Source organism: Salminus brasiliensis, chromosome 9 (genome assembly GCF_030463535.1).
Source record: "Salminus brasiliensis chromosome 9, fSalBra1.hap2, whole genome shotgun sequence".
Classification (NCBI taxonomy): domain Eukaryota; kingdom Metazoa; phylum Chordata; class Actinopteri; order Characiformes; family Bryconidae; genus Salminus; species Salminus brasiliensis.
The window spans coordinates 7,630,801-7,643,491 of NC_132886.1; positions in this window are offsets into that span (position 1 = coordinate 7,630,801).

Consider the following 12,691-nt stretch of genomic DNA (forward strand, 5'->3'; position numbering starts at 1 on the left):
CGTCCTTGAGAGGCATATGTCAGAGCCAGGGGCTGGTGGTGTGTGTGTGTGTGTGTCCTGTGGCGCGCAGCGTGTGCTCTGTGCCCGGCACTCCTCCGCACAGACGCCCGTCCCCTGCCCGCTTTTGGAGAGGAGCCAAACTCTGGGGGACCGGCCACCACCACCACATGAGAGAGAGAGAAGAGGGTGTGTGTCTGTGTGTCTATGTCTATGTCTACTTTTGTGTTAAACAGCCCATGGCAGGGAAGGTTTGAGCAGCCCAAGAAATTCGAGCTCTGAGACTTCTTTCGTCAAGGTCTCAGACCTTAATTGGCTTGTTAGGGATGTGGCAGGTTCACAATCATCATTAGGAAATTTTCAGGACTGCTAGAGAGGCTAATCAAAGCCCTTGTTTCGAGGGCGGGGGGCGCAGAGTGGTCCAGCAGACCAATTCTCTTCCACCACGACCAAAAGACTACTGCCATCAGCAGCCGTAGCCTGAGAGAGCACAACTAGCCTTGCTCTTAACCTCCAGATACTGCTTTGGCATCACTCAGCTTGTCATCAAATGCATGTAAAAAGTATGTCTATTTACGGGTCGGGTCCCCCTTGTGAGTCTTGGTTCCTCCCAAGGTTTACGGGTCTATTTACGGGTCGGGTCCCCCTTGTGAGTCTTGGTTCCTCCCAAGGTTTCTTCCTCCAGCTCTGAGGGAGTTTTTCTTTGCCACTGTGGCCGTTGGCTGCTCACTGGGGGTCTTGGATCTTTCATGTCTTCTTATGTTATTTCTTTTTTTGTCTCTGTCTTTTATTAATTAGTAATTATGTAAAGCTGCATTGTGACGACAACAGTTGTAAAGCGCTATACTAATAAATTTGACTTGACTTATCATCAGCAGTAGACCCTAGTATATTCTAACACTGTTAAATTTCAGGGTGTAAACCTTGATTTACTGATATCGCCAGCATGTGAATGAGGGGAGGATCTCTCTTCAGGCCCTGCTTGGAGAGGTTTGTCTGATATACGGAGTTAGAGTAATATAGGCCTACAATAATTCATATGCTCAACACTCATCCTGATTCAGTCTAAACTAAGTCGCTCCAGTTAGATGACAGTTAGTAAATAGACGCTTAGGTAAGGCAATAGACAGCTCTCCAGGTGGGTAGATGGCGCTCTATCTTTCTCTCTTTATCCCCACATCACTTCAGTGTGATGCTGGCTGACACGGGCATCTGCTGGCCGATGCATCAGGGCAGGGTACCCAGCGTTTTCCTCTGAGGCCGTTGGTCGGCCAATGCTGTTGCATTGGCGGCAGTTCCAAAAGAGGCGGTGGCTGGTTGAGGAGGAGGCATGTGTCAGTCCTCATCCTCCCAGTGCCCGGAGCATTACAAGTGACAGGGGGAGAGTCCCTATTGGGTAATTGGCTGTTGCTGCTTCCCAAAGAATCATGGGAAACCTCGTGGCTTTGTTCTGGAAAATTGTGGAGAAGAATTAGGTAAAAAATAAATAAAGAAATAAAACGTTTTTGGCTGCAAAAGACAACTATGACCTTCAAGAAAGAGTCTTCAAATCTCAGAGTCAACATTTCGTGTTTCCTCCTGCCAAAAAAAACAGTGTCAGATCCTTTTAAAGGAACATCTAAACAGGCCTGATCTCGTTTCCTCATTTTGGAGTTACAATAGAACTTTTTTCAGCCGCAATGAGCAAGGAGTAGGTTTGGAGGTGCAGAAAAAAGGGTGCAGATTTCCTTGAAAAGAAGACCTCTCCAACTGTTAAGCATGGGTGGCTCCATCATGCTGTGGGCTTGTGTTGCAGCCAGTGGTAGATTAGAGGGAAAACCAGCAAATTTTAGAAGCTGAAGATCCAAAAAAATCTCGAAATCCACAATGGGCTACCTCAAGAGGTGCAAGCTGAAAGTGTTGCCATGGCCCTCACAGTTCCTTTCACTAAACTGATTTCTTTTTCTCAGTAAACTCTCTCTCTTTTTACCTTCCGAGTAAATGGCCACCCAGACCGACCTGCTGGAAGATTGCCCGCTGAGGTCCCCTCTACCTGCGTCATACCAGCTGCCACCTACCGGTCCGACCATCAGGCCCCCCACCCACCACCACCCATACCAGACCAGCGGCTCACCTGCCAACCACTGCTACCTGTTTAATGACCATGTTAAAACCTAAATGGACTCTTAACTCTCTGCCACTATTAATAATATCACCACTATTAACTATCTGCTGTATCTGGTTTGGTAACTTTTATCAATAATTAATAAATAGGTCTGATCAGAGGAGGACGGGTCGGGTCCCCCTTGTGAGTCTTGGTTCCTCCCAAGGTTTCTTCCTCCAGCTCTGAGGGAGTTTTTCTTTTCCACTGTGGCCGTTGGCTGCTCACTGGGGGTCTTGGATCTTTCATGTCTTCTTATGTTATTTCTTTTTTTGTCTCTGTCTTTTATTAATTAGTAATTATGTAAAGCTGCATTGTGACGACAACAGTTGTAAAGCGCTATACTAATAAATTTGACTTGACTTATCATCAGCAGTAGCCCCTAGTATATTCTAACACTGTTAAATTTCAGGGTGTAAACCTTGATTTACTGATATCGCCAGCATGTGAATGAGGGGAGGATCTCTCTTCAGGCCCTGCTTGGAGAGGTTTGTCTGATATACGGAGTTAGAGTAATATAGGCCTACAATAATTCATATGCTCAACACTCATCCTGATTCAGTCTAAACTAAGTCGCTCCAGTTAGATGACAGTTAGTAAATAGACGCTTAGGTAAGGCAATAGACAGTTCCCCATTCAAGCACATTCAGATTCGACCCCATCAATGATATGATGAAGGTTGCACATAGAGTGCATGCAGCATATCTCATCTTTCCTTCACCCATCTCTTCTTAGCCTTTGTTTCTTTGTACCCACATGCCACCAAGGGAGCCCAATTCCTGCCATTAGCACATCAGAGGATGCATTGTTTCTCCTAGGTGTTGTCCGTCATCCCAGTCTTGCCCTGTGCATTTGCGACTCATTCGGTGGGTGGCGTTTGTGTGTTTGCTATAATTGGTATGGATATTGGCCAAGAGCAAAGATAAAGATCCATTTTAGCTACTTTTGTCCTTGAATGGTGCGAGGTGGGAATTCAGCGGCCCTTTTCCCTCCTTTATTTCCCGGCTCAGCGTGGGGAATTGGTGGGATGAGAGGCTATTCCCTAAATAGCCCATGGCAAAAGGTAGCCTGATTAGCATGCTGTCTGCTAGGCACTCCTCCAGGCCACAAACGCTAGCTATCACTTACTAACTATTTGTATTTATAGTTGTGTGTGTGTGTGTGTGAGTGTGTGTATGTGTGTGTGTGTGGTTATAATTGGAATGAGCTCCGAAACCGTGTTTGCTTTTGATCGGCTGCCAGCCTCTCCGAGTGCTGCCGTGCCACAGCCCTCGTCGCTCCCAGAGGATCATGGGAAACAGCAGTGGCTCTGTTCTAGAAAGAGCCTGACAGCATCTCACTCAAGGTCGAACAATGAAACGAGAGGGTTCGTTTCGGGGCCCTGAAATGAGTCAATATAGAGGTAAAGATTAATTGGTTTATTTATTGACTTGTCTTTTTTTGTGCATCCCTGCAGTCGCCAGGATACAGCCACCGCTCGGGAATCCCGAGAGGGAAAACGTGATGGCCTGTTATTTCATAAAAAAACTGGATGAAATTTTCTGTACAAAACAAAGTCTTACACTTTGCACAGGTGTGCTGAAATACCTACTGCATTTGATAAAAACACATATCTCCAAAACAGCAACTTTATAGGCTTAAAAAAACTCAAGTTTAAGACATGCTGGTTATATAAGGAATTATTGTCAGCTGATGGTCAGTTCCTTGTGTTAGCACTCAACAACCCTGGGCTCAGCTGAGGGTCTGAAACCTAAGGCTTGAAGCAGGGGAAGACTTTACACATATCAAAACACTTCTGGCTCACAGTTTAAAATGTCACTGAGAAATGGCAGTTCAGGAGAACTGTGGAAGGCATGGCAACACTTACATAGAAGTACATAGAGCTGCTCATATCCTGGCCAGAGTGGCAAAGCAATACTCCATAAGGTTTAGCAGTGGTGCACTGTTCTACTGTGCAGCATTGCTCACATAAGCATGCTGATCTGGACACCTAAGCCTACTTAACATCAGGGTTTCACTGTTGTTGATCGGGTGCAGTTGCGGCTCAGTGGTTAGAGCACCAGGCTATTGCAGTGGTGGCTCAGTGGTTAGAGCACCAGGCTATTGCAGTGGTGGCTCAGTGGTTAGAGCACCGGGCTATTGCAGTGGTGGCTCAGTGGTTAGAGCACCAGGCTATTGCAGTGGTGGCTCAGTGGTTAGAGCACCAGGCTATTGCAGTGGTGGCTCAGTGGTTAGAGCACCAGGCTATTGCAGTGGTGGCTCAGTGGTTAGAGCACCGGGCTATTGCAGCGGTGGCTCAGTGGTTAGAGCACTGGGCTATTGCAGTGGTGGCTCAGTGATTAGAGCACCGGGCTATTGCAATGGTGGCTCAGTGGTTAGAGCACCGGGCTAATAATGACAAGGTTGTGGGTTCGATATCTGGGCTCAGCAAGCTACCACTCTTGGATCCAGATCCTTGGATCTCTGCTCCCTGGGCGCCGCAGCAATGGCTGCCCACCACTCCGGGCTGGTGTGCTCACTGTCCACTGTGTGTGTTTCCTCACTAGTGTGCATGAGTGTGTGTTCACTGCACGGATGGATTAAAGGCGGAGGCCAAATTCCATCTGTGTGTCCAACACTAAGGAGTCAAACAGGCCTTTTTCAGTACTGTGTGTTTTGCTTAGAGTGTACGTAAGTACGGCCTTCACTGAAGACCCCTTGAAGACCCCTTTTTGAAGATTGCAGTATTGATTGACGGCCACAGCAGAAATCCGTTAGATCCTTCATTGTTTCTGTTCTTCCAGGAACTTAGTTGGAGCGGCGGGTGTCGTTCCGCGGCTGCCTCGACATCACTGACTGGAGCGCCATGCATCAGCCGAGCAGGGATTTAACCTGCACTCTGAGGAACGAGGCTTAGTACCTTTCCCCCACTAGACATCTCTGTACCCTCCCACACGTGGAGTGTGTGTGGAGCGGTGGAAATGAGAGATGCACTCTAATGATATCTGGCTGCCTGTGTGCTCTCCATTTCTCTTCATCAAGTGCTTGGCATTCCGCTTGCTCAGCACTTTATCGGGGGAGCTAAGTCTTGGGGGAATCATAAGAGTTTGATGCTCACTCGCTGCCAAATGCCAACGGGGGCCGGGGAGGAGCGGGAAAAAAAAAATAAAAAAACCCTCTCAAGAAAAGATCTCCTGAATTCCTTGGCTCAATATTTAAGTAAGCTCTCCGTGGTTAGAGACCCTGCTGATTTTAAAGGAGCATCGCACCCCAAATTCTGATTATTTTACGCAGCTCTGTACCCTGAAGGCAGTTTGGAAAGGTGCTGTTGACATTCACCAGGCCGTGCTAAACTGGAAAATAAGACGAAAGTGGCGAATTAGCAGTCATGGAATTCACCTCTACATTAGCATCACACAGTCCGACATTCTACCGAGAATAAAGAACTAAACAGTTTGCGATAGGCGTCGGTGCCGGACCATCTGCCACAGGATTTTCAAAGGACCAGTCACAAAGCTTTGCCAGGGGGCTGTCGTACATTTTCGGATGGAAACCATGTTCTGTATTTGTGACCGTGATTAGTGAAGTGTTCAGCTGTGGATATACCGATGAGCTGCTTGTCAAATGTGGAACTGTCTGTGCTGTACATTAAGAAATCAACTTGATCTCACATTGAAAAAACCTCCATAGGTTGATTGTTCTGGTCCATAAATACGACCTATTTGGTCATTTTTTCATCCGTCCACTGGTGGCGCTGTTGAGCAAAATATACAACTTGTCATTATGCACTCCAAGTTTACGTGTGATCTCATGCTTTTTCCTAATCTCACCTTAACCACAGTGAAATGAGAAATCCCTACTGTTTCTCCATTGATGTCGGTCCATACATTGTTTTATAAGCTCATAAACAGCAAAAAGTTCATAATCAGCAGGATTCTTTCCAGCTCTTCTTCTTCTTCTTCCATTTGATCAGGAACAGCAGCATTCATGTAGAGCCAGCTGACTTGAGCTGCCACCTACCAGTCCGACCATCAGGCCCCCCACCACCACCACCCATACCAGACCAGCTGCACACCCTCCTACCACTGCTACCTGTCTAATGACCATGTTAAATCCTAAATGGACTCTTAACTATCTGCCACTATTAATATCACCACTATTACCCATCATTACTCTGACCATCACTGCCTCACTAACTATATTAAATATTCTACTACACCATGATTATTATATTATGATTATGATCAGAGCAGATTAACAGTATAGATGTTTTGGTAACTTTTATCAATAATTAATAAATAGTTCAGATCAGAGGAGGACGGGTCGGGTCCCCCTTATGAGTCTTGGTTCCTCCCAAGGTTTCTTCCTCCAGCTCTGAGGGAGTTTTTTCTTGCCATTGTTGCCGTTGGCTGCTTACTGGGGGTCTTTGATCCTTCATGTCTTCTTGTGTTATTTCTTTTTTCTGTCTTTTACTAATTACCAATTATGTAAAGCTGCTTTGTGACGACAACAGTTGTAAAAAGCGCCATACTAATAAATCTGACTTGACTTGACTTGATCGAAAAAGGCCTGATAGAGTCGTCACCTGACAAATGCAAGGTCAGACCAACATCAGTCACGTAACAACGGCACCTTCATATGCCTCATAACGCCCTGGCAGCTCAGCACTGACTCACAGTGCCCAGCAGTTAAGATTTCCGTTGTTAGCTTAATGGCATTAATAACGTCGGTGCAGACTTAGCGCTCACATTAATGATGATGGAATCCTCGTTAATCTATCATCCCACACTGCAAGCCACCCTGGACGCGAGAACGCATCACTCGAGGATTACCATGATGAGCTCCTTCCACCGGGGCACTGCAAACACCTGCCAAAATATTGGCAATTAGAGGCTAATTAGTTGCGAGTGTTTTTCTGAGTAAAAGCAAAGGAGCTTTTTTTTTTTTTTTCCCTCCATGTTGCCGCTTGCTGTCTGCTGCTATATTGTTCCCCTCAGGTGATTTGCATCCTTAGAACGGAACAAGTGCCCTGGATCATCATATGCAAATGATTTATTAATTACCCTCAACATAATGGCCACATTTTAGACATCAAAGCCCACCCTGCCTCATCAGGTAGCCTCTTGGAACAAGACCCAGGCCGCAAACGCCTTGCGTGTGCACTTTCTTAGACGCTGTTTACTGTAATAGGAGAGAGTAAACATGGTCCAACAACATCCGACAAAGTACAGAGCCGTGAAAAAGTATTTGCCCCCATTCAGATTTCTTATATTTCTATTTGTTCGTATTGTTACGTTTAATTATTCTAGATTTTTTAGATGCGGAAACACGAACTACAGCTTTTAAATGAAATAAATTCTATCAATTAATGAATTAAACCATTTATCCGTTTATTTGATGCTGCAAAAAAGGTTGACCACCCCAACCATGACCAGTTATAACCAGTTACTGCAGTTATTAAGGAGCGGGACGGTTAGTGTTTCACCTATAATATGAACTGGTATAATTAAAAAGCTGTGTTTTGTGATTCCTCATGTTCTCCTTGACTCAAACTTCATTGAGCGATGCCATAAAAGAACCTCTTCTGGTGCCATAAAGATGCTTCACTTGATTTCAAAGTTCTTTTCCAATTCGGTTCTCCACTCAGAATCAGAAATACTTGATCCCAGGAAGGAAATTACAGTTGTTACAGTTGCAAAGAATAAACACTCTATAAATAAACACTATAAAATAAAAATACATTTAGAACAGAGAGAAAAAATGTATATATATATATATTGATTTATATATATAAGTGGAATATTGTGATAATAAATATGGAAAATTATTGCACCAGAGTAATTGTACACATAAAATAAACATTGAATTACAGTACTATTACTATTAGGGGCAGTGGTGGCGATAACAGGGTTGTGGGTTCGATTCCCGGGCTCGGCAAGCTGCCACTGTTGGGCCCTTGAGCAAGGCCCTTTACCCTCTCTGCTTCTCGGGCGCTGGAGTGGGTTGCCCACCGCTCTGTGTGTGTGTGTGTACTCACTGCCCCTAGTTCACTAGTGTGTGTGTGTGTGTGTGTGTGTGTGTTCACTACCACAGATTGGTTAAATGCGGAGGACACATTTGCTGTACAAACAGCATAGATTTCCTTAAAGCTCTTGTTTCAGTGAATTTATGGAGCTAAAGAACTCCAAGGCTGTGGAATGATGGTTGTTTTCCATGTCCTAACGTCTGTAAAACAGTTATACGCATTCACAGTTTCCTATATAGGCAGCTTCAGCTTCAGAGATGCACTGTGAATCTGACGTCTCTGTCCTTTGGTTTTGGCCTGCATTAACCTGCATGCTCAAACACACTGTAATCCCTAGGCGGCAACATCTTCTACCGAGAGCCAGCAGTGAGTCCAAAGGTATTCTTTGCAAAAGAGCAAAGTCTCAAGTGAGTAATTAACAGAAGCATCTCCTTTGATGGTGAGCTGATGATTTTAGTCGAACATTCCCTCTCCTTATCCACCTTGCTGGAGCAATTATTACAAAATTGAAAGAAATTACCATATTAAATACACTCCACCTTAAAGGCCCCAATCAGGAGGCGCTGTAGGAGGCAGGCTGGTTCAAGGGCTGCAAAAACAGGGCTTTCAAATAATCACACAGCTACAGCATCACCCCTGTTATAACCCGACTGTTGTGTTTATTTAGTCTGATTACAGAAACTGGTCAAGTGGATTTTACTGGGGTTTACTGTTGTGGATTAGCATAGCTTACTAGCTTAATTTACTGGGGTGTTTTATTATTAATAGAAACACAACAGAAAGATCGGATTGGATTGGTATGCCGATAGTCAGCGTTAGGGTACTTGGATCGGACTGGGGGGTGGGGGTGGGGGGGCAAAAACCTTGATTGGGGCATCCCTAGAATTAAAAATGTCTAGTTTTTGTTAATGTACAGAAAATTAATATTTTAAGATATTATATTTTTTATAATATTACAAGTGAATTATTATAAGTAAACAATGATCTGATAGGATGGACACTAATGATTTTATTAAATATTGATTAACTGGATATTAATTTAATTAAATATCATATTTATTGGATTTTCTAGCTACTTTGGAGCAATTATTACAAAATTGAAAGAAATTACCATATTAAATACACTCCAACTTAAAGGCCCCAATCAGGAGGCGCTGTAGGAGGCAGGCTGGTTCAAGGGCTGCAAAAACAGGGCTTTCAAATAATCACACAGCTACAGCATCATCCCTGTTATAACCCGACTGTTGTGTTGCTTAACCAAGTTTAGAAATACAGGAGAGCATTTTTGAATATTCTTTGGAGCATGAAGCTGTTTCTGCTGGGCTTAATTAGTGTTACGGGAATGGAAATGGAAAACGATCAATTTGACAAAAAATTATATTTATATATTTATAGATTACACACACCTTTAGGGCCAGTTTGACCCGGCAGCGAGAATGGAGGCTACAAAGGATTAAAAATGTAGATTTAGACAGAATTGTTTTTTTTTTCCTTCAAATGTGAGTCAAAATTATTTATTTAATTAAATAAATAATCCCTTGCTCAGGTTTACTGTTGTAAAAATGTTTAAAGCATTACATACTTATTAATTATAAGTAAAACAATGAAAAATAATACTGTTGACTTGCTGTGTGTGATTTTTAATATTTAATAATATGTTTTTTAAATAATAATATGTTTTAAAGAATTTGTACCACAGTAGACTTGAGCATGGAATTAATTAATTTATTTATTTATTAAATTATGACTCACATTGGGGATAAAAAGCTAAAAAGAATATTATGAATATAATATAATATATATATATATATATATATATATATATATATATATATATATAATGAAATAAATTATTAAAATAAAAAATATTTTATATATTATCAAATAAAAATAATTATACATTATAAAATAAATATATATTCAATGTTTCTGTCAAAATTTTCCTTTTTATCCTTTCTAGCCTCCATTCTGTCTGTCGGGTCAAACTGACCCTTATGATCCTTAGGTTTGCTGTAGCTGTGGAGAGCTATCGGGCCTCCTCTAACAGACATGATCCTCAGCTGCTACAGACGAACTTCTCATTTTTTTGAAAGCTTCTCTACACAGAGTTCATCTGGGACAGTATTTCGTAGAGTAAAACCAAACCAAGCTGCATTTGAACTGATAAGTGCGGTGACGTTACCAGTTAGCAGCCAAAACGAAAGCTAAAGCTGGTTCTAACTCTAACTCTCCATTCCACCTTAAATAGCGCCGCAGTTACAGTGTGGACACTTCACCAGCAGAGCATCACCCCTGCAGTATTTAAGGTGGAATGGAGAGTCAGACTTCTGTCAGAAGTTTGTCTGTTTTCTGCATTGTTTGTCCACGCTGCCAAAACGTGGACACAAAGACACTGACGTATTTTATCCAATAATCTCCACTTGGAAAGATCTAACGTTCCTCCCATCCCGTCTTTACTCTGGAATCAACTATGGTGGAAATGCTCTGTTCTACCAGCGGGAGAACCGCACTCCTTTCTTTGGCTCTGAACGAGCTCTGAGCGGGGCTTTCAGAACCGAGGAGGAGGCTAATGCTAATGCCTATGCTAATGCACACACAATAAGTGATCAGACTGCAGAGCTGTAAAGGAGCTGGGAGCTGGATGGGCAGGTGGGTCAGTCAGACTGGACTGTAAGATATTAAACACTATAGAGGTTAAAACAGTCGTTTAAAAAGTTGCTCCAGTCAAAGTAGATCAGATTAGAATTTAGTCTGATTACAGAAACTGGTCAAGTGGATTTTACTGGGGTTTACTGTTGTGGATTAGCATAGCTTACTAGCTTAATTTACTGGGGTGTTTTATTATTAATAGAAACACAACAGAAAGATCGGATTGGTTGGTATGCCGATAGTCAGCGTTAGGGTACTTGGATCGGACTTGGGGGGGGGGGGGGGCCCAAAACCTTGATTGGGGCGTCCCTAGAATTAAGGGTGTTGAATGTCTAGTCTTTGTTAATGTACAGAAAATTTATATTTTAAGAAATTATATTTTTTATAATATTACAAGTGAAGTATTATAAGTAAACAATGATCTCATAGGATGGACACTAATGATTTTATTAAATATTGATTAACTGGATATTAATGAAATTAAATATCATATTTATTGGATTTTCTAGCTACTTTTGAATGGTCGAACCAGCAGACTGAATGAGCTGACCGGACCACCAGACCGGGCTCAAACCGGCGCTCCCTCCAAAAATGCTTGCCTGACCTGTGACCTGCATTAATGATGGATTTCTTTCCGAACGTGTGGAGCTCAGTGTGCAGCATTGAGCCAGTCTAACAAAGCTGGAATTATATGTACACACACACACACACACACACACACACACACACATACCCCAAATCATCTCCCACATACAAGAGATTTCCTCGTGCCTCATGCCGCTAGTGATGCTGCGTCCCATTTGCATGGGTGATTAAAGTGGACTAATGGCAATGCGCCCCAGCGCTTACAAGTTTAATGCTCAACCATTAATGATCATCAGCGAGCGGCGCAGCTCCAGTTCAGGTCAGACAGATTGATTTCTTCTGAGAGCTGATGAAACTCCGCATGACAAAGGAGGAGGCCGATATCCAAGTGTTAAATAATAATAATAATAACAATAACACCCAAACAAATCTGAATCTGAATGCAGAAAGGAGCTCGGAATCACCCGGCCTTTGTCGCGGACTGGAGGAACGGCTTTAATTGCTGGTAATTAAATAATGAGTCCGTTAATTACGCTATCATGAATGTTGTGATATTACCGAGCGTACACACACCGTCTCAGCCAGAAAGGTTTCTAATAGTGCAGCCCTTTTTAACCCTGTAGCTCCAAAACGGCAACTTTACAGGAGAGGGGAAAAACCTTCTTAACTTTCAATGGAAGTCAATGGGAGAAGATTTTATTCCCGGCCCTTTTGGAGCATTTCTATTGGTCCGTTCATTACGAGATTTTGACACAATGTAAAGACGACCACCAGATTCACAGAATACATTTCTGGCAAAGGTTTTGGAACAACACATTTTGGCCAAACACTTTGGACAAAAGTTTGTAGACACAGCTACATTAGCCAAACTTATTGGATGAGCTTATGGGCAAACACTTTGCATTTGGACAAAAGTGTGTGGACACAGCTCTTTTAGCCAAATCTATTGGATACCCTTTGCGGAAATGTTTCGACACCCCACAATTTGGCCAAAAGTGTGTGGACACAGCTCTGTTAGCCAGATGTATTGGAGGAGCATTTGGGAAAACGTTTTGGCACACTGCATTTTGGTCAAAAGTTTGTAGACACAGCTACATTAGCCAAACCTATGGGATGAGCTTTTGGGCAAAGGTTTAGGAATCCACCATATTGGCCAAAAGTGTGTGGACGCAGCTCTATTAGCCAGTTGTATTGGGTGAGCTTTTGGGACAAAGTTTTGGCGCCCAACATTTTGGCCAAAACTTTGTAGACACAGCTCTATTAGCCAAACATATCGGATGAGCTTTTGGGCAAAGGTTTAGGAATCCTACATATTG